Source organism: Siniperca chuatsi, linkage group LG11 (assembly GCF_020085105.1).
Source record: "Siniperca chuatsi isolate FFG_IHB_CAS linkage group LG11, ASM2008510v1, whole genome shotgun sequence".
Taxonomy (NCBI): Eukaryota; Metazoa; Chordata; class Actinopteri; order Centrarchiformes; family Sinipercidae; genus Siniperca; species Siniperca chuatsi.
In genome coordinates, this window is record NC_058052.1 from 24,833,981 (window position 1) to 24,855,037 (window position 21,057).

Consider the following 21,057-nt stretch of genomic DNA (forward strand, 5'->3'; position numbering starts at 1 on the left):
CTTCCTGCAGATTTCTCTCATCCTCTCACTATCCCCGTGTCATTAAAACTCTCAGGAGACACCCAGGTTTCTCTCTATCATCCTTTCCTTCCGTCCATTTCCATGTTTTCCTCGTCTCCTTTCATCTAATCCGCGATTCAAATTACCTGAACGCCTAATGCTTCCATTTAGCAACGCATGAGTGGGATCAACTGATGGGAGTCAAGCAGTGGATTAATTCACACATACACTCATCCCCACACACACACACACACACACACACACAGAGGGTATTAATAAACAGCGCAGGAAGAGGATGCAATAAATTCCAACCGCACTCTCCCTTGAATGACTCCCATAACATGCTGTATGTGTGTGTTTGCGCGCGCGTGTGTTTTTTGAAAAAACCTGGCAGGCAGGTGCTGGTTTGAATCAGCCACATCTGGAAGTCTGAAGTGTGGAGAATCAATGTCAGGCTTCAGAATGTCTCACATACACACATAAACACACACTGAGTTAGGTTGTTAGGCCTCAGTTAGGCCTATTTTCTGCTTGTAAAGGTACTGTAATTAGAGGTAACTAGGTAAATACGACAAGTTTGTGCCATTTCTGTACACCTAGGAGTTAGTAATTAAATCAGACTAGTGTTTAACTGTTGTGCTTTGTGAGATCAAGGATGCAAATGTTTTTTAGCTAAGCCTTCAAACAACAATTTATAAACACTCAAAATTTGAAAGAGTAAAATGTGCTCAATTTCTTCAAATATCTTACAAAAAGATTTCCATTCTGTTTTTATGTGTCATTGGTTGGTAAAGGATATGGCAAAACATGTGTGTTGGTGTGCATTTCATAGGTTACACCGTAAAATGTGTTAATTATATGTTTATTATTCAAATTTAAAATGGAAACCATTATGATACTTTTCAAATGACAGCAGCATCTTAGATTCTTATTGGACAAACTGAACACTCTAAAAGAATGGTTTCTGTACTGCCCTCTGGCGTTTAGTTATAGTTTCTAGTCGGACTCATTTCAGTGACGGACCTGTTAGAGCAATAGCGCAGAAATCAGTCACGAGTTTGCTTCATTACACAGCTTGGTCAAATATGTGTCTGTAAGTAATTACACGTAAGGATTGTAGTTCTTGTATATGTATATGTTTACATTCAGTAACGTATTTACTACGTTACGTGGCTGTTTTCGTTTTCGCGTATATGCTCCTTTGTTTTTCTGACGCTCTGATGTATCTGTTCAGCAACGGGCATCGACACTTCGGCGTCAGATTAATTAACTTAGTTGGTTTGTTTTCATCTGCTGATTTGCATAGGTTATGCATGTAACAGTGTAGCAGTTAGTTTGGTGATATAGAGAATATTGTTTAATTTTACTGAGTTACTGGGTAACTTTATATTTGATTGTAATAGACACAACAGATTTTTTGTAATGTTTATTTGTCCTTTTTATGTTTATTTTTCCAGTCTTACAGACTTAAATGGAGAAAAGATTAAGAAATAAAACTGAGGAAGAAAAAAAAACAAAAGATAAAACGTCAACCTCAAAATGACAAATGGAGTTTCTCTTCTTCATTGCTGTTAACTATCTGTCTAGCTGTACAAAGCAAAAATCTAAAGAATAGTTTCCATACTTTGAATGTGCAAACCTGCATTTCATTTGTTACTAGGATATATTCAATAAAGGAAACCAATAAAACGTAAAAGACTTTCACTGAGACTCCCTGTCTCTGCATTTCATGATACAAGGAAATGTCCCTAATACTTTGAAAATGAATTTTATATTCCAAAAAAGTGAGTGATGAATTTCAAGTCCTTATTTTACAGTTTTCATTAAATCCAAACCTGATAATTCTTACAATAAATACTTTAAATACTTTACAGTGGCTGCTGGGTTTCAGTCTTCCAGGAAAAGCGACACAACTGAACCCCATAAGGCATAATTACGCTTTTCAAAAACAAAGTGCTTCAATCAGAATAATCTCGCATTCTTGTTATGGGTGTGTTTTCTCAGCTGCTGTGGTGAAATCAGTGGTGTAGTGCAGGTTATATGCATCTATACACAGTAAAGCCACATCTTTTTCAATGCCACTTAATATCATCAACAGAACATGTGCACATCACCGTTTTCTTCTGAATTGTGAGCAAAAGGCTGGTCGATTAACAACAACGGCAGCAAGAACCAATCAAGTAACTATTCTTTTAAGTCTCTTCCACTTTTGTTAACTTTTTGTGTACATTATAAGATATATGTAAGTAATTTGCTTGATGCTTTTACGTTAAATTTCAACAATATTGACACTAAAAAGGAGATTGATTTTGCTAAAAAAAAAAAGTTAAAAACTTTCACAGCCACTTCTTCAGTTATTATTACACCCCGGAGTAAGATACTCTTTGCTGGGACCAAAAAAAAAAAAAAAAAAAAAAAAAAAAAAAAAGCGAATAGGCCTAAGCCAGCTGATGTGATATAGAATGTGCAAAGTTGCGAGACACTAATGAAGTTAAACATGTTTAAACTTGATGAAAAGATTGTAGCTGTTAAGTTGTTTGAACCTGAAAAAAACAATGGAATCTCAGACCTGCCATTTTAAAGTTGTTTCAAGTTGGAGAAACACTGCTTCATATTCAAAGTTGTTTGAAATTGGATAAGTCCAGCTCTGCTTCTCCCCAAAATCCCAAAATGGAGAGAAATATATTTCCACAGATGTTTATTCCCATTCTAACTGTAACCATGAAAGAAAGAGAAGAAGAGGAGGAGGAGGAGGGGTGGACGAAGGCAGCGAGGAGCAGAGAAAAAAAAAGTTTTTGCAACTCTGCACTCTGTGTAGCCGTGCGGTCGCTTTGTAGTTGTAATGAAACAGCAGGCTGTGGAACTCAACTTCTGGAAGTAATCTTGGGCCTAGCCTCAGACCACACACACACACAGTTGCATAAAGTCACAGAGGCCCACAAAGACTTACTCATGCTCACACACATACACGCAGCTGGCCATCCAAGAGCCTCTGCCCTCATAACCGCTAGCTGCTTTAATGAAAGCCTGTAAATCTATTTGTGGAGCTGAAGCTACCAAGAGGCAGGGCAGGGTCATTTTACAGACCTTCTCTCATAGGCTTAAACTCTTAAATATATAGTTATGTTTTATAGCTTAAACTCCAAAAACTATGTGTCATTGCTAGCCAAGTGTCGCCGGTTGCCAAAAGTGGGTTTTTTGTGTGTGACTGTAAAAAAAAGCCATGATATCATGTCTCTCTATGTCTCTGAACTAGCTGTAACTCATAAGAAACTAAACATGAGATTAACTAAGTCTGCAGAGAAGTATAGTGTATAAATATGGTCTTCTGGTAAAAATAGGTCGGTTACATTTCAATACAGCATATTCAGATGTAGCTATGGATGCTTTTCTATGTTTTACTGCATGCTTGGTGAACTAATAGAGAACTGTTGCTATATGGTGCAAAGTTACGTTTGGAAACTCCAAATGGCATTACACATAAGTGACTGTATATTAAGTTAAATACCCCCAAATCACGTATTGTGTCATCAGTAACTTGCAGCATGCTTATGGTTAGGTTGCTTCATAATGGAGGTTCAAGATACCAAAGTGATCAGAGCACTGGAGAAAGTTTTGCTTAAGTTTTGATTTGCCACTTTCTGAGCTTGCAGAAACAATTGTGTAGAATGGGTGGATTTTCACATAAAAAGCATGTTATTGCTTGTTATGTCATTTAAAATGATTTTGCATCAGTTTAGCATTAAATGGCTGTGCCAGTTTAGAATGTGAACTAAAGATTTGTTTTGGCTGTTAACATACAGAAACAAAAACAGTCCTCTGATATGATACAATAGAGTTCTACTATATGGGATGAAGATTATACTTTAATATTATTAATATTACATAAATCTAACATCTAGCAGTTTAGCATTTTAGTACGTTTCTTGGCTAGTCTCTTCTGAGATAATAACAAGGGTCAAGTTAAGGTGAACTATATTATATTTCTATTTCTATTGTTCCAAGCAGATGAACCTTCTCATCATTTTTTCATACAACAATAGGAAGATTGGATTAGAATAATGGGAGATTAAGCAGTGGGTTTTGCAAAAAAACAAACAAACAAAAGAAAACTGGCGAATCTTTTCAAATGTGCACATGTAGCTCCCAACACTAAATGTTTGTGTCACCACGTGAGTACATTCCTCAGTTTCATGAATGGGACAAATTATCATTCCAAATACGTCCTGCAGCAGCGGTTCACTGCATCCATGCAGTAAAAGGCTTTGTGTCATGTCTGCATGCCTGGCCAGAACCTCAGTAAGCCTACGGTGTTCCAGCTTTTAGGCCTCTGTTTCCACTTTGATAGGAACTTAATTGTTCTGGCTGGGAGCAGTTGGGTGCAACTACTAAAGAAAGATAGAGAGAGTGAAAGGCTTAGCCTGGATCTTGGCGTGTGCATATATGTGTGTGTTAATGCATGTGTGTGTGAGAGAGTGAAAGACACCAGGCCTGACCAGTGTCAGCATGTGGAATTAATTAGACTGGTAATAACTGCCTGGAATAGGGACACAGAGAAAGAGAGAAAGAGGGCAAAATGAGGCAGAGAAAACAAATTGACAAGGATGAAATAGAAGATGAGAAAGGGGGAGAGAAAATATAGACAAAGACAAAGTCTGACCAAGGGCAAATGTGACAAAGAGGAGTTTAATGATGAGGGGAAAACTGGTTCAAGATATTTGTAAATGAGATGAAGAAGTGAAGAGTGTCTCTGCCTCTCTGTCACACACATTCTTGTAATTCTGTTGTTATGGCCTTTCCACCATCTTTAATCTATAACTAACTTTCCCCTTTTCCCCTTACACTAGCCCCCACCTAATTTTAATCAAAGAAAAAGTCCAAACTAGCACCTGAAGGCACGCACACCCAATTTAATACCCTCACACACACACACCAAGCCAATGTTGTTTGTCACCCTTTCTTTAAAAAATAAGTGAATACTCTGACTGCGACCTATCCTCCAGCTGCTGCCTAATTACACTCACACTTTAAGACTGTCTCCACCCACTACACCCATTCTTACTGAGACTGAAAGTCCACAGCTATGCACGCGACCCTATGAGGTTAAAATGATAATTACCACAGTACCAGGAAACAAAATTGTCCGATGGTTAAGAAAATGGGAGAGATGACTATTCTAAAATATTTGCACAAAATACGGTTTAGCCAGAGGAAAAGCTATTTATTATTTTCAGTTTATTGTCTGTATGATGGTCAGTTTAGGACATTTCAGACACAGCTTGTGTTTTGAGCTGGATGCTAACACAAGCTTAATGCTAACTTCAGCACAGTAACATCAACAATGTGATCTACAAACAAGGAACTGAAACAATGTTGTTGATACAGTATGTGTACCTATTGAAATGGTTACTCATTGTACAATTTCGGAACCCATTCGCTATCGTCTGACGATGATTTAGCCTCGGGGGTTAACGGACAATGTTTCAGGGCTTCCGGTGTAGACAGCAGATATCCAAATAACAGATAACAGATATCCAGGCCAAGACTTCCTTTCCCGTGCGCCGGTCATTGTTTACAGTCCGATTAGCAATCTAAAAAGCTCTCTAGGGTTCAGAGATTGATAATCTAACACGGCAGCGGCGGATGGCCACCCACCATTGAGTCTGGTTCTGTCCAAGGTTTCTACCTCTTAGAGGAAGTTTTTTCTTGCCACTGTCGCCAAATGCTTGCTCATGGTGGGATTAATTGAATAAAAAGCGAAATCGTCGTCAGACGGGGGGCAACGGCTAATGTGTTCTGGCTCATTATGGTGTGTATTTCAGAGTTAGTTACCCATAAAAGTGTTCAGTTAGCCCAGTTTTACTGCCAAAGAGGAAACAAATTCCTGATAAGTGAAAATGAGTCAAAGCGTCTCTCAGTGTCTTTATACAGAAACAGAATGCGGTCCAGTTCATCAAAAAGACAAAAAACTAACTGAAAAATGCGGTCAGAGGAAATCCTTTCTTTATGCAATTACTCATTACAGTATACTACATGAGTACTTGATCTGTGAAAAAAATCCCTATGCTGAACAACTATTACTACCACTAACCTGCTTTTTGGGCTCGAATATAAAACCCTGTGGTGCTAGCCTCTCATTTGTAGCACTGACTGCTGTGCCTGTGTAGTGGAATCATCAGAAATCTGTATGTTTGAATGTGTGTTGAGTAAGTTTCCCTTCTTGGTTATAATGGCAGATATGTTTTGGTCAATTTGTGCCATGTAACAATAAAAATGCAAATTTCAACCTTACAAGGTATTTAATACATTTGATTTCTTGCAATGATCTTGTAACTAAGATATTCAGAAGTTACAATGTAGTTCCAGTCTACAACACACTGAATTAAAGCTTTCTTGGTTTTAAATCATTTAGGTAATAAACCTTGTTGTAGTTTCCTGCTCAGTAACTTTAATTTTCAGTCCCATTTTCTCATTGCAGATGTCCTTCCAGTGATAAGCTGTTTCTTATGCACCACGGGCTGTTTGTTCCCAAACACAGTGTGTGTTGGCAGAAAACAAGCAATATCCTCACCTCTCTCTCCCCAGCTACAGCACTCTACCCCTCACTCCTTCCCTCTCTCTCTCAACACAAACTCAGAAGTGCTCTTGGACTGTGTCCATCTGTGGAAGACGTAATTGATCGCAGAGACGGAAATTGATCGGCGGGATGCAAAAAGTGGGATGTTTTTTAACTTTAGTAAAAAGCTGTTGAGCGAGGTCTTTTCAGCACTCAGGATTGCTCTGGAGAGTCCAGCCAACACAACTGGAGGGATTCACAGTGCTCCTGAATGCCTGTTGCCTGCTTGAAATTATAATCTATATCAGTTTCAGTCTCTCTCTCACACACACACACACACACACACACACACACACACACACACATACATGCACACATACATTCACATACAGTCTGGTTCTGCCCAAGATTTCTGTCTGTTAAAAGGACACTGTTGCCAAGTGCTTGCTCATGGTGGGATTTGTTGGGTCTCTGTAAATAATAGTGAACATGTTTCTCATAGGTATTCGTGATTTTATTGTTTATTGTTATTATACAAGCTTTGCAAACCGTGTTACATTTATTTGGTTTATTTGGAGTTTTTAGCACTCTCATTGTATGAAATCCTTAAACAGAGTGAACAAACTGACAAAAAAGAGAGAAGAGACTTTATGTTGTTTTGCCTTTGAATGATGACACTCCTCAACTCACCAATTCCATGGAGATGATGCCCACGGCTATTGGTTCAAACACGCACACACACTCAGAAGGGATCACACACAGATCTTGACACACACACACACACACACTCAGGGGACCCTAGAGCATTTCCTCATGCTGCTCAGGAGCAAAAGAGAGAAAAAGCAATGAATAAATGAGAAGAAGCAAAAAGAGTCTTTAATTCAGTTTAATTCTAGGCTACTCCCCTCACGTCGGCCTGAGTTTCTACCCTAAAAAAATCAACTGAGATTGGGGAAAGTGTGTGTGTGTGTGTGTGTGTGTGTGTGTGTGTGTGTGTGTGTGTGTCTGCTGTGGTGTAGCACGTCATAGCCATGGTATGTGAGCAGCAGTACTCTGAGGTAGCTGGAAGTAAACCAAAACCAGCTCATAACACACACAGTGAAAAGCACACATGCTTATACACACACACATATATACATACACTCAGACTCACACAGTAGGAGGGTGGGCTTCAGTGTGAATGGCATGGCCTAGATTTGAGGGTGAGTCATTTCCGCTCAGTGGTAGAAAAGTGAGGGACTGTCCCTTTATGGAAAAAAGGAAGCCACTCTTTTCAACAAGTTCACTTCCCATTCCCTCTCTCTGCCCCTCTCTTTCTTTGTCTGTCTGTGTTTGTCTCTTATTCTCTGTCTCTTTCATGTCACATGTACTGTGTGCAGCTGTCTTTTCCCTCCATTTCTTTCCTCATCTTGTCTTGTGTCCTTGCAATTCAAATTCAATGACATTTTTTACTCTAGATCTGAGTGAACACACTGAGTGAGATGTGACCATTTGTTGTTTTAATCCAGTAGGTTGTTAACTGTCACCAACATGTTGTCATTATGTAGAACCGAAGCAGCTGGAGTGAGGCAAAGGTTGAAGCCAAGCTGGACTGAGGTGAGGAGAGGTAGTGGTTGCGCTAACAGTCCCCGGAGGGTGCAATGTTCATCGCACCCTTCAATTCATCGGCAAAACAAACAACATGTGGTCAATTTTGCTATTTGTACAGCATTATTAGTGTAGAGTGTAAAGTGTGTCCAGATGGTGGCGATAGAGGAAAGGCCATGGGGTCATTTAGTTCATCCCCATGGGAGCCTGAACGTTTCCAGCAATTTTCACGGAAATACACAATGGCAATGAATGTGCTCAACATTATTCATGACAATCTGTCCATTATTGTAATGCAGAAAGTGGACATTTTGGCCTGATTGTGGCAAATGAGGTCATCGCCATTGATTTCCACAGCAGATTTCTTAGAAATGTGGACATTAGCTCAAATGATTGATATTTCCACCCTTTGCTCCCAATGTTGGAGCAAAGATAAATTAGAATAAGTAAAAATACCACATGTGAAGTTTCTTTGTTAGTGGCTGCATGTCACCATTGTACAGCACATGTGTTAGCATGTTTGCGGAGCCCTGTGCAAGAACGATGCTGAAGATCTTAGCATATCTTGAATACATGCAGAACTTTGGTAACAAACACTGAAGGTGCCCTCACACCCAAAGTTTTGTTTTCTTTGGTGTGAATAAAATTAGTTTCACATTTGTCACTTTTTATATATTGTTAATATATGTCGACATTGCTTTTAAGCAATTCACAGCAGCAAAGTCACGTGGACTCATAAGTAACGTATTAATTGGGCAAACCTGTCATCGTATTGAGGGGTGGAGTGAAAACAAGTATGATTCTAGTTCCTGCAACTTAAGATGAGTATAATAGATTATTTTCTGTGCTCTGTTTCCATAACTTACCCTCCGTGGTGTTCATAACAGTTAAGAACACATGATAAAATAGCCTAATATGAGTACTGGTCATTTTTGAGTAGTTTGCAATCTCAGTCTTAATAAACCACATTATTGACTGGGATGAGGACAGAGACCTGCTTTTTCAGGTGATGCTGAGCAGCTATGTGGTGACACTGAAGATGAGCTAAAGAAGTAAACCCTCCAGACTACAAGGAACCACCCTAAAAAGTCTTTCAAGTTATCATTATCAAAGGAGACTCTCTCAATCACTCTCACTGTTTCAGTCCCAACCTGGTGCCTCTGAGTTTCCCCTCCTACCGTCTGTATGAATCTCTGAAAAAGTGTCTAATGCCATAAACAAAGGCGGAAAATTATTGTTTCATATTGTGAAAACTCTAATAAAACATTTGATTTAAACAACACCACAAATTCATAGATTGCTCAGACTTGCTGATCTATTGTAATGCTGATATTCCTCTTCATTAGATTCATTGTAATTGTGACTGTGAACGGTTCAGGTTAACTCAACAGCTTATTGTTTTGGGGAGTTGATGATTACACTGCTGGGTTTCTGTTTGCCTGCTGAGTCAATGTGTAATTATTGAGTTATTGTTCAGTTTGCTAATATTGAGTTATATTATACAAATGTACAATGTAGGGCTTTTAATCTGAAATGAGAGATTCACCATTTGAAAATGATTACTGCCACAAAAGAAAATAAATTATCATTTGGCATCATTTGTAGAACTGAAATATCAACAACAGAATTCCAGGAACCATTTTGTTTTTTGAAATGGATCTTTAGCATTTTATGAAAATGCTATACTCTAGGATACTAGGAAACTTATTTTCTCCTATTTTGAAGACACTAAGTTATGCAGCACTATCTCCTTCAGACTGTTCATTAAGAAGATAAAGCTGGTCACAGGCGAACGATTGGTACTATGTTTTAATCAGCCTGGGTCTCTGGGTGAGGGATGACATTTACTTAGGTTAAACTCCCACATGGCATGACTAGTGGTATATTTAATGGAAGGAATACCCCTACCTTGATAGGGGCCCCACATGATATAAGTATGTCTTAATAAGCCTTACTCCTGGTGTAGAAGACTACATCATTAAACCTGCTAGAGTATTTAAATGTAATAATTTTTCTGTTTATGATTTTTCTTTTTAAATGGACATCTCTGTGTGGAGCAGAAAATCAAATTTAAAGGCAAAGTTCTTAAAATCCTGCAGGTATTGTCTAGAATATAATGAGAAACGACAGATCAAATTTCTGTTACAACCTCTCAGTAAAGTTGTGCTCAAATTGTAATGCATGCAGCTATTGACAAAAAGTGCAGTATATTGTCTACCTTTGGAAACACCTATTATTTTAGAGTGGGGAACCAAAAATAGTTCACATCCCAAATCACAAGGAACAAAGTAGTGAAGCAGTGATAATGACAAAATATTTTCTTTTATGTTGCAGTACATTGAAATAGCATGTAATTCTCCAAGTACCTAATTATATGTTAAAGGGTTAGATCAGATTTTTTGAAGTGGGGATGGTGGTCACACACCCCCATTTTGGAGAAGCAGGCAGGAGTACCGGCACGGAAGCTAAGCATGTACTGCTGTGGATGGGGGCAGCAGCAAAACATATTTTAGCCAACTAAAAAAAGGCCCACCTAAAAAAATCAATATAAGTATGCTATATTTACAATATGTTCACTGCTTTACCTTGCTGTCAGACAGCTCTTTCCTTTGGAACTACATTTTCTCAACCGTAGAACTTCCATATTCCTATGCATAAGCGCACCTGTGCCGCACATTGTATTACGCCGCAGATTCACTGTTTGGGTCAGAAAGTACTGTTGCAAGATCAGACTGAAAACCAAACTTCACTTTTCTATCTTTTTCTCTCTCTCTCTCGCTCTCGCTCTCTCTCTCACACACACACACACACACACACACACACACACACACACACACACACATATATTGTATATATGCTGTATATAAATGTCTTTTGTGTATAGAATTAAGTTGTGTTTGCTGCTTGTTTGTCAATGTTCTGATTTCATGTCTCTATAAACACAACACAATGTCAATTCATTAAATAGTGTTGGAAAAACTAATGGCAACATAAAATAAACTATTCAATCAAATAAAATATAACATGTAATTTTTTTGGCTGGTAAATTATTGTTTACCAGCCTTTTGTAGATAAAGAAAAAGTCAGTTTGGGACACTGCTCACTTCACATGTAACTTGTCCATTAATCTGCCAAAGTTTGGTGAGCCTGCATTGTTTCCTTCCAAAGCATATTAAGGCTATCTATCTCACTACATTCAGCCCCTCTCCAAAATACAGATTTCCAACACAGTACAAGACACAATCATTTTTATCACAGTTCATTCACCTACTTGTCACAAAACCATATTATCTATCATATTGCATTCATCCTGCCTCCATTCCCCTAGAGCTATTCTGTTCTGTTTCATTTTGACCCCTTCTGTGTTCAGACAAGCCGCTACACGCTTTAATTTAATCAACCAGAAGCCCAGAGTCTGGAGAAAATAATAAAACCTAATCACTTTACTCTGCTCCTCGTTTCATCTCCATCACTGGAGGAGGAAGATGAGGAGAGGAGAAATCTTAGTTGTCTTATCTCCAAAGTCTATTTATTACTAGCCTCATGTAACTCCATACACACTTCAAAAATCAGGCTCTGGGCAAAAATAACTATAAGACAGAGTGTATTTATTACCAGCCTGTGTAACACCATACACACATTACAGGCCTTGTTTGTTCCACTGTAGATATATAGTGCAGAAGCTACAGCACAATGTGAGCTACAGGGAGTGGACAAAATAACAGAAACAACTTGTAATGTACAGTGGTGTGAAAAAGTATTTGCCCCCTTCCTGATTTCTTATTTTTTTGCATGTTTGTCACACTTAAGCGTTTCAGATCATCAAACAAATTTAAATATTAGTCAAAGATAACACAAATAAACACAAAATGCAGTTTTTAAATGAAGGTTGTTATGATTAAGGCCCTGTGTGGAAAAAGTGATTGCCCCCTAAACCTAATAACTGGTTGGGCCACCCTTAGCAGCAACAACTGCAATCAAGCAATTGCAATAACTTGCAATGAGTCTTTTACAGCGCCCATTTTGGCCCACTCATCTTTGCAGAATTGCTGTAATTTAGCCACATTAGAGGGTTTTCGAGCATGAACTGTTTAACTGCATTTTGTGTTTATTTGTGTTATCTTTGACTAATATTTAAATTAGTTTGATGATCTGAAACATTTAAGTGTGACAAACATGCAAAAAAAATAAGAAATCAGGAAGGCAGCAAACACTTTTTCACACCACTGTAAGACAGTATCCTGCGTGGTTCCTTGATTTCTCTTTACTCGCATCTATTCCTGGAATCTTAAGTGGAAAGACATGAGGAAAAGATGCAAGTATCAAAAACGTAAACAACATTAAAGATTCCAGCTTTAAAATATAATGCCAATTAGCGGAATGTGTCAGTTTTATTGGGTGTTGATGGTCTAAGATTTCATCAGGAAGTGAGTATAACAAGTGATAACAAGGGTGACAGTATGGTTTGCTGTTGCTATAGTGGCAAATGTGAGAAGGGAAAAGGCCTCAAATTCATTACAACACACTTCAAAGACCGGAAACTGCATTAAAGCAAAGAAAAACACTGGTCATCAATCAACACTGAATTAAAGACACTTTAAGGAATTTTTCTTAACAACTACAATGAGTTAAATTATCATCTCAGATCATCTGAGCTAAAATTGAGCATTATGACCACCACCACATTCACATTTACAGAACTGTAGGGGTACAGCATTGTATTTTACCATGTTTCTATTATTTTGTCCATCATGCACTTACCGTAAATACTTAAGGTGGTGTCCGGTGAAGTAGAAAGACTGCTGGGCAGAGCTGGTGGAAAGTCTTTGGAGCAAGTCCAAGTCAAGTTGCAGTCTCTAAAAGCAGTATGCAGGGATGCCGTACTCTAACGCTGACAGCCAGTTGCAGTCACCTTTAATGGCTTTCTAATCTGAACCTAAACAATACATAGTTCAAATCAATCACACTATTGATCCCTCTATTGACTGACATAATGAATGCTGGCTGCCTCAATTACACTTAATTGCGGTATTTCAACGAGGTTGCTAAGGTCAGCGCTTCAAATGGCCTTTGACTCCCATCTTCTGGAGCCTAGTTATCATGGAAATAGCTGTCATTGTAACAAGGGACAAATGAAGGGCTCTAATCTGGCATTTGCAGCTGCAGAGATTGGAGAGACAGCAATAGTAACGGGTGTAAAAATCCAACTATAGACAGAGGATACAAATACATTGTGTTTGGAGCGGGATCAGTAAAATGTATCATGAAAAATTACAGTTTGTTCCAGTCAGTTTTTATGACTTGAATTAAAAACCCGCTGCAGGTGCACCTAGTTTTGAGTTATGGACATGCTTTCTTATAATCCGTGAGGACCATTTTACAGTTAACTTGGCAGTAAAATTTCAAATGTAGATAAAAGGTCCATCAAGACGTGTCTTGATAATAAAATCATTTATGATCACATTTACATCTGGCTTTAAAAGCTCCCATGTAGCTAAAGGATGTATGAGTGGTTTCACATTATAAGCCTCTGGTAATTTTCACTCCTGTGTCCCGTCAAAATTCAGGAACGCTCTCTAAGTTGTGGATGTTAGCTTTGTTTATGTACATTGCAATGTTATCCCATCCAGATCCAACAATATAAGTCACCCGAGACTTTGTTTACAACATGGTTGTAAACACCAAACACAAATCAAAGCTGTATCTGGATTGTGTCTAGATTAGGATGTAAAGCACATTTAAACACAGGAGAAAAAATGTGAAGGATGGAGCATTGGTCAAAAGCCCTAAAGGAGCTTTTTTGAGAAAGGATATGATTATTCAAGGCCATATTTACACTGGGGCATGTGTATGTACAGTTTTCAGAAGTGGCAAGAAAGGTACATGGACAGATGTACTGATGTACAGACACAAGTTTAAATTGTATATCTTTGTGGATGAGTCATGCATGAGACTACATTTTCCACATATTAGCAACAAATATGCCCTTTTATTACCCCCCCTCCATTATTTTTGTCAAGAGATAACCATGAGGAACCTCAAGAGACCAAACAAAAAATATGAAGTCTTGTAGTCTTACATCTGAATGTGTTGTTAAAGGACTACAGACAGGCAGACAGATACACATGCTAAAGAGGCAGACTTCTGTCCATGTGATAATTGGGGCCACATCTGGCATAAATCCTGCAGTGTGAATGGAGCCTCAGTAAAAACCATTAAATGTCTCTTGGCTTCTGGCCAGCACAGGTGTCAGTACCTCTGGTGCTGTTTAAATAAAAATAACTTCTGCCGTGTGTATGCCGCACACCTCCATACATACACACACACCAACATTCACAGCACATAACTGCAGGCTCACGCCTCCCTTTGCAGCTGCTCACGCATTTCACAGTTACACACACATGCATTGCCTAACAAAAAATAACAAACTAAGCAGTGGTAAAACCACCAGATGAAGATAGCATGCCAGAAAGAAGACATCGACCTAAAAATAATAAAAAAAAAAGAAAAGCTGCAGCTGCTGCTACACTTGACTCAGATTCTCACAAACACTGTGACCTTTCTGCAAATGTAGAGAATCCCATAGAAAAAACAATAATCCACCGGGATATGATAAAGTAGGTAATTTCATGCCCTGCTGCTTAAGTTGTGGCATTCCTGTCAGCTTGCTGTGAAAATCACTACCATACATCTCTCATATTTATTCCAAAGCCTTACAATGGTGACAATAAGGGAAATACAGTAAATATATAAAGATGTTAATACATTGTCATAAAAAAAACCTGTTGTTTCCACTATAGGACCAGCCAAGATCAAACAAGGATAAAATGGATCATACATTATCTTTGTCACTAAAATATGGTTCAATCTGATCTTATATATTCTTTCAAAGGGATTTGTTCAAGAACATTTTATTTTTCTTTGGTTAAACCTATGTTAATATTACAATATAATTGTTGATTTAATCCTGGCCCTGCTAAGCCTGGCCTGGCACAGATGTGGAAAAGCTGTTCTTGTGTTTTGAGGGGTAAGTCTGGATAAAACATGGAAGAACTATACCACTGCCAATGCAATGCTAGAATATACAACAGACGACTTAGCCAACTGAGCAAAGACAGATAATAAACTTAAGAACTTAAGAAAATAATGGGATCAAGTATAACTGAATTTGGAGCTCGCTTCATGCAGCTACTGACTGTAATTTAGGATATTTAACTTGTAGGGAATGAATATGGCACCACAGTACAACACTGAACACAAACATATGCATTATCTCAGTTTATCACTATGTTCACAGCAACTTCTGAGTTATTGAAAATTAAACCATTTGCACTTACAGCTAATTTCAACATGTTGGGATCACAGACAATATAAAGTCTCCAACAAAACCAAGCAATGTGTCAAATCCCCATCCAGATGGCAAGACCACCTCACAGGCAGTTTGCCAAATTCAGAGCTAGGCTAAATAAACACTAATGAACGAGGGAAATGATACAGACATCAGACTCACAGCAACATATTAGCCATTATCAGTCAGACAAGATGATGATTTACATATGGAAAAGCACCATCTGTACATACTCAACACTACTGTGCTAACAGGAAATAGAAATTGTTTTTATTTTTTGCTCTGCTCTTTAATAAACATTATGAATCATGGGAAATTTCCTTGAGCAATAATGATATTGTGTAATTTAGAGTAAAAAAGTCACCTATTTTGATGTGTTCCATATACTGTAAATCTCCATCATATCAATATTTTAGTGGTTTTCTGTAGATATTTAAATTTGGAATAATGTAGTAATTTGCATAATAGCCCCAGAAAAAGAAAAATATCTTATTTGTCACTACTGAAACTGGTGGCAAAAAGAAGATGGATTTTTTTTTTGGTCTTCTCTATTCACCTTCTGCTACTTGATCATTTATTACAAAATTGCTAATTCAATTTTTTTAGAATGTTGTGGTTTGCGAGGGGTTGGTATTATCTGTGTCAGTATAAAAAAAAGCTGCAAGATGCAATCAAAAACTGCTTAATCTCCCACCTATAACATGATGAAATGAATCATCCCATCAGGAGCAACCATGAGTCATCTACAGTGGCTGACTGTGGACTTCATTCCTGCTTTAGTTTTTGATAAATAGAGGGGGAAATGGGTGACTCGAAAAACAGAGTCTGTTTTTGACTGTTTATTTTCAATGCCATCACAATTTCAAAGACAGTTTTGCCCTGATCCCTTTAAATACAGTACTGGCCCCAGGTGATTTCAGTGCCCTATCCTTTTCATTTCATTTTTTCTTCTTCTTCTCTACTGTATATTTTTATGCCTGTGTTTTTAGCTGGTACCTGTGTAGCAGTTGTTAGTTTCCCTACAGGTACCAATATCTACCCAATATCTAATATTAAAACATTAAACAGATGTTTTGGGACAGGAACAACATAGATAGCATGCTAGCTAATGTGACTATCAAGTAAATATTAAAAGTCATTGTTGCCAGGCTGTCTTCATTAGCCTGTATAGTACATGGTAAACTCATTCTCCAGGAAAAGACTGAGATTATGAATATATTGGGTTTTTATGTTGTATGTGTTCAGAGGGTTGAAGAGGTTCATCCTCAACAATATCTAATACTCTCCACTTCCTCACTAGCAGCACCAAAGCCTTTTCTGAGTTGAACTGTTCACCAAATTCAATGTCAAAATTAATGGAGAGCCAAATCTGAACTTTGGTGGCATGAACACTTATCAGCAGCAAATATATGCTATATGAGTTTGATCCTGTACGCTAACAGGGTCTGTATTTCTGACAGTGAGAGCTCTTTTGATTTTTCACGTGTCTGCATGTGTGTACAACATTTTTTGTTTTTGTTAAAGTAAAAACTGTTATCCTCCTTATTGTAAAAACCACAGGTGGTAAATGTACTTGCCATTTTCAATGGCACCCCAGCTGCATGCTGATGTGTGTGTGCAAAGATACTGCAGATTGCTCTGCTGCAGTACTTCAACATCCATCCCTCCATCTCTCACTACTCCACCCTGCAATACACCTGGCTTCTGGTTCGATATCACACACATATGCATGCATGGACACACACATTCCAGTGAAAATGTCCTTTAACGCATCAAGGGTCTCCTCCTGTATGTTTGACTGCTGCTTGCTGAGGCTGACTGATTGAAAATAACATTTATTTTACCTTTTTCTGCCTGGTGCTGCTGCATGGTGGACACACACACACACACACACACACACACACACACACACACACTGTCTGTCCTTTTTGAAATTGTCTTGTAAACTGTGCCAGAACAACTGAGCCATTTAAAAATGCTGCTCACATGTGACAGTCTCATTTATACTGCTATTGTGTTGTTGGGACCCAAAGACCAAAGACTCTGTAGTTTCTAGAGAGTCACTCATACTGCCATACAGTTGAATCATGCTGATATCTACACTGTAGTTTATGTATATTGCTACCAGGTTGCAGGAAATCTGCAAAATTGCTTTATGGCGCAAAAAAAGGACGAAGACGTTGTTCTTCCTGTGCATGCAAAACAAAAGCTCCTCATTTCTGGACATGCTGATTGTTCTGTGTGTTTGGTTGGTCTTGCCAATTGGCAAATCATGCCAAAATGCACAGAGGAAAACATAAAATCAAAAGAGTTTCTTGAAAAAATGGAAAAATTTAAATATTTCCATCTTTCTCCAACACATCCAAAGAAAAAATAAACTAACGTAGAGCAAGGCCAGGGAAGGGGAGCAGGATGAGTAGAATTACTGCTACTGTCATAAGACAGAGCCTACCAGTTGTCTGATCTCATTTGTTTAAAGTAAAAACACCAATATGTATACACTAATTTGACAATGACATACTAAAGTTAAAATAAAATGCTCCACACAGCAGCATTATAACGAAGGAATTGAGCATCTTACTCTAAGGTCCAGGCTCATTAAAAATACTAGTTAGTGTTCTTGTCATGTAGAAACCCACTAGAAAAAAGGGTCAAAATCTATAGGGCTAAGTAAGCAAGATCCAAAGTGTAAACAGTCTGAGCTCACAATCAATGGCTCAAAAGGTGGCTTATTGGAGAGAGTTCTTTTTTTCCCTTTTCTCTCTGACAGGCTTTCTCCTCTTCCTTGTTCACTTTTGCCAGTCTCACCAGCCATCTCTCCATCCCTTAAGGGCTGACTTCTTCTCAATTTGCCCTGACCTTTCCGCCTGTAAACAGCCAGTCGGCAAGGTGACTGACTGGCTGTCCGACTCTAAATGGAACGGAATGACACTGAGAGGGAGGAAGGGAGACACATAGGGACTGATCAGAGGAAGGAAGATGACTACACAGAGACACAAACAAGAGAATAAAAAAAGTCATGCATTGCATTGAGTTAGTGAGAAATCAGTGGGAAATCACAGCATGAAACAGAATGAGTAGAGCTGTAACTGAATCTCACTGACCCAGCACACAGAAAGTACATTTAAATTATGTGTTTAAAGATAGAAAGATGGAGAGTGAAATACATACAACAGATACAGAGACACACACACACACAAACACAGGTTCTAGCCATGTTATTAGTCATTCTATGTCATAATTGAAAAACGCATGGGAAGGCCATTGTGGTTGAAATGGACCATGTGGACAGTAGTACTGAATTGTGAGTTTATTGCATTTTACACCATGGAGTACACCATTAGAGTAACTCAGCTCTAAATCCACCTTTTTGAGGTCGTAAATGATGTGCAAAGTCACTTAAAGTTACTTATTACAATACCAATTGATCCTAGTCCCAGTCAGTAACAACAGAAGTTATTTGCCTTTTTCCACAGAAAATCCAGTTTTGTTCTGTAGACCCCCAAAAATAGGCCAAAAGTCTATGATGTTCCCTGGAGCATCACACCCCTCAACAATGAGGTGATGTCACGTTCACCACTCCATTTTTATATTTTGCAAAATTTGCGTAACTTATATCATCTGCCATCAATAGTGGTTTAGTTAAACTTCCATTCTGTCTGTGGAATATTTATTACATACCCACATCAGGAACGCAGTTTCACTGCATTTTGTCAGGTGGGTGGGGCGGTCAGGTAATGGGGAATGGAAGGAACAGGGGTGCAGGTCAGGCTGGAGTAGCAGGGTCTGAAATGACAGGAGAGTGAGTACTGCAGGGAAACGAGCAGACTGGGAGAAAATAATAACATGAATCAGGCTGGTGTTGTGACACGACGTATCAAATTACAACGGTTCGTAGATATCTTACGATAAGTAATGCACCATTTTTCGTGCATAATCCTACGAATGTCCAGCAACAGGTGAAACTGGACTTTTGTCGTCATAGTAACAATAAACATGTGGTTGACATTGTGAAACGGTCGTAGTTTGGTTAGGTTTAGGCACCAAAAGCACTTGCTTAGGAAAGGTTTAGGAAAAGCTAACGGTTACAGTTAAAATAAGTAAGTTATGTTAGTATCTCACAGTAAGTCATGTGATGTTAACACATAAGTCATGTGAAGTAAATCACATTAACTTACATAGGTTACGTAACTTATGCACATAATTTAAAATAAGTAAGCGTAACTTAAAATAACTCTATAACTAATGACTTTTGGTTTCACACGGGACACAAATCCCGGTCTCGCGGGTGAAAGTCCTGTGTTTGACCCATTCATCCATCTAGTTTTGTTGAAAACCTTTGACTCATGATGTTTTTTCATAGGCCTATAAAGAATGTGTGATTCACCTCTCTTTCTTCAGTCTGTGGATGTTTTGTTTGGACTCATAACCTCAGCTTTTGATGGTCTGCTGAAGACATTTTTCACAGACGGTCAGACAGTGGGCTATGGAAGATTTGATGGTGTATTCACAAAGACAGTTTACCATATCTATTGAAAGTGGTGCAATACAAAAGTTGATATGAATTATGAAGACAGAGATGAAGAGAAAGAAACACAGAATTGGGTATTATATTTAGCCCAACATTAAGTGGGAGGGGGAGGGAGATGAAAACAGACGGAAAAAGACTACAGATATGCTAAATTAGGTGTAGGATTTAAGTCTACATCTTTGGAGATGAGGTGTAGATAACAGACACAGACAGACGCTAACAAAACAACAATGGTTTTATATAGCAACATTTTTTTCCAACAGTGTTTCTTTGTGTAGTGCATTCTGTAAACACAAGTCCTCTTTGGATCTACATGGGTCTCTAAAGAACCTTAGAGACATTTGTTATGCTCAAAACGGTCTCTATGCATCCATCCATTTCTACACCTGCTTACTTTTGTTCAGGTTCACAGTGTGGCAGAAGTCAATCCCAGCATGCACTGGCCAAAAAGCAGGGAACCTCTTCAGACAGTTCACCCCTCTGCAACATAGACAAATGCATTCATAGCTTTGGGCCATTTAAGGAAAACATGCAAACTCCACACAGGAAGGACCTGGACCAGGGCATGAACACAGGACATCACTGATGTGAGGTGACCGCCAAGCCACCCTGTCACAGATGCTCAAATTTGGCCACATAAAAAATGTTTTTTAAACCATTTGTAAATTTCCTGTTTTAGGAAATAAAAAAATATAGAAGAAGTCAAATAAATACAAACCCTTTACACAGATGTATTGGTGATCAGAATTGACTGAACATGCCAATCCTGTCATTATTTTGATTCATAATGCATTTTCATGATTTACTTTATTGTTTCCCAGCCTGAGCCTTGGTGATTTACAGGATAGGAAAGAAGACCAAAGAATTATTCTGGTACACAAAATAATGTGTATTTCAGATTTTCTAATCACTGCTTATTTTTGTGAAAAACTGGATATTCTTAATCTTTAGGCCTCTAAAACTTAAACAAATGAAACAATCTGGAAGGAAAAATCCCGGTTTAGTGGAACTAATCACAACACATTGTGTTTGTGA

General features: G+C 38.3%; 1 long non-coding RNA gene across 1 annotated transcript; it reads left to right on the top strand.

Moving 5' to 3' along the window:
- The first annotated feature begins 757 nt into the window (after window positions 1-757).
- LOC122884789 lies at window positions 758-1,504 on the top strand. Its single transcript, XR_006379977.1, has 2 exons — window positions 758-1,093; window positions 1,458-1,504. It is a non-coding gene; the product is annotated as an uncharacterized LOC122884789 (long non-coding RNA).
- The last annotated feature ends 19,553 nt before the right edge of the window (window positions 1,505-21,057 follow it).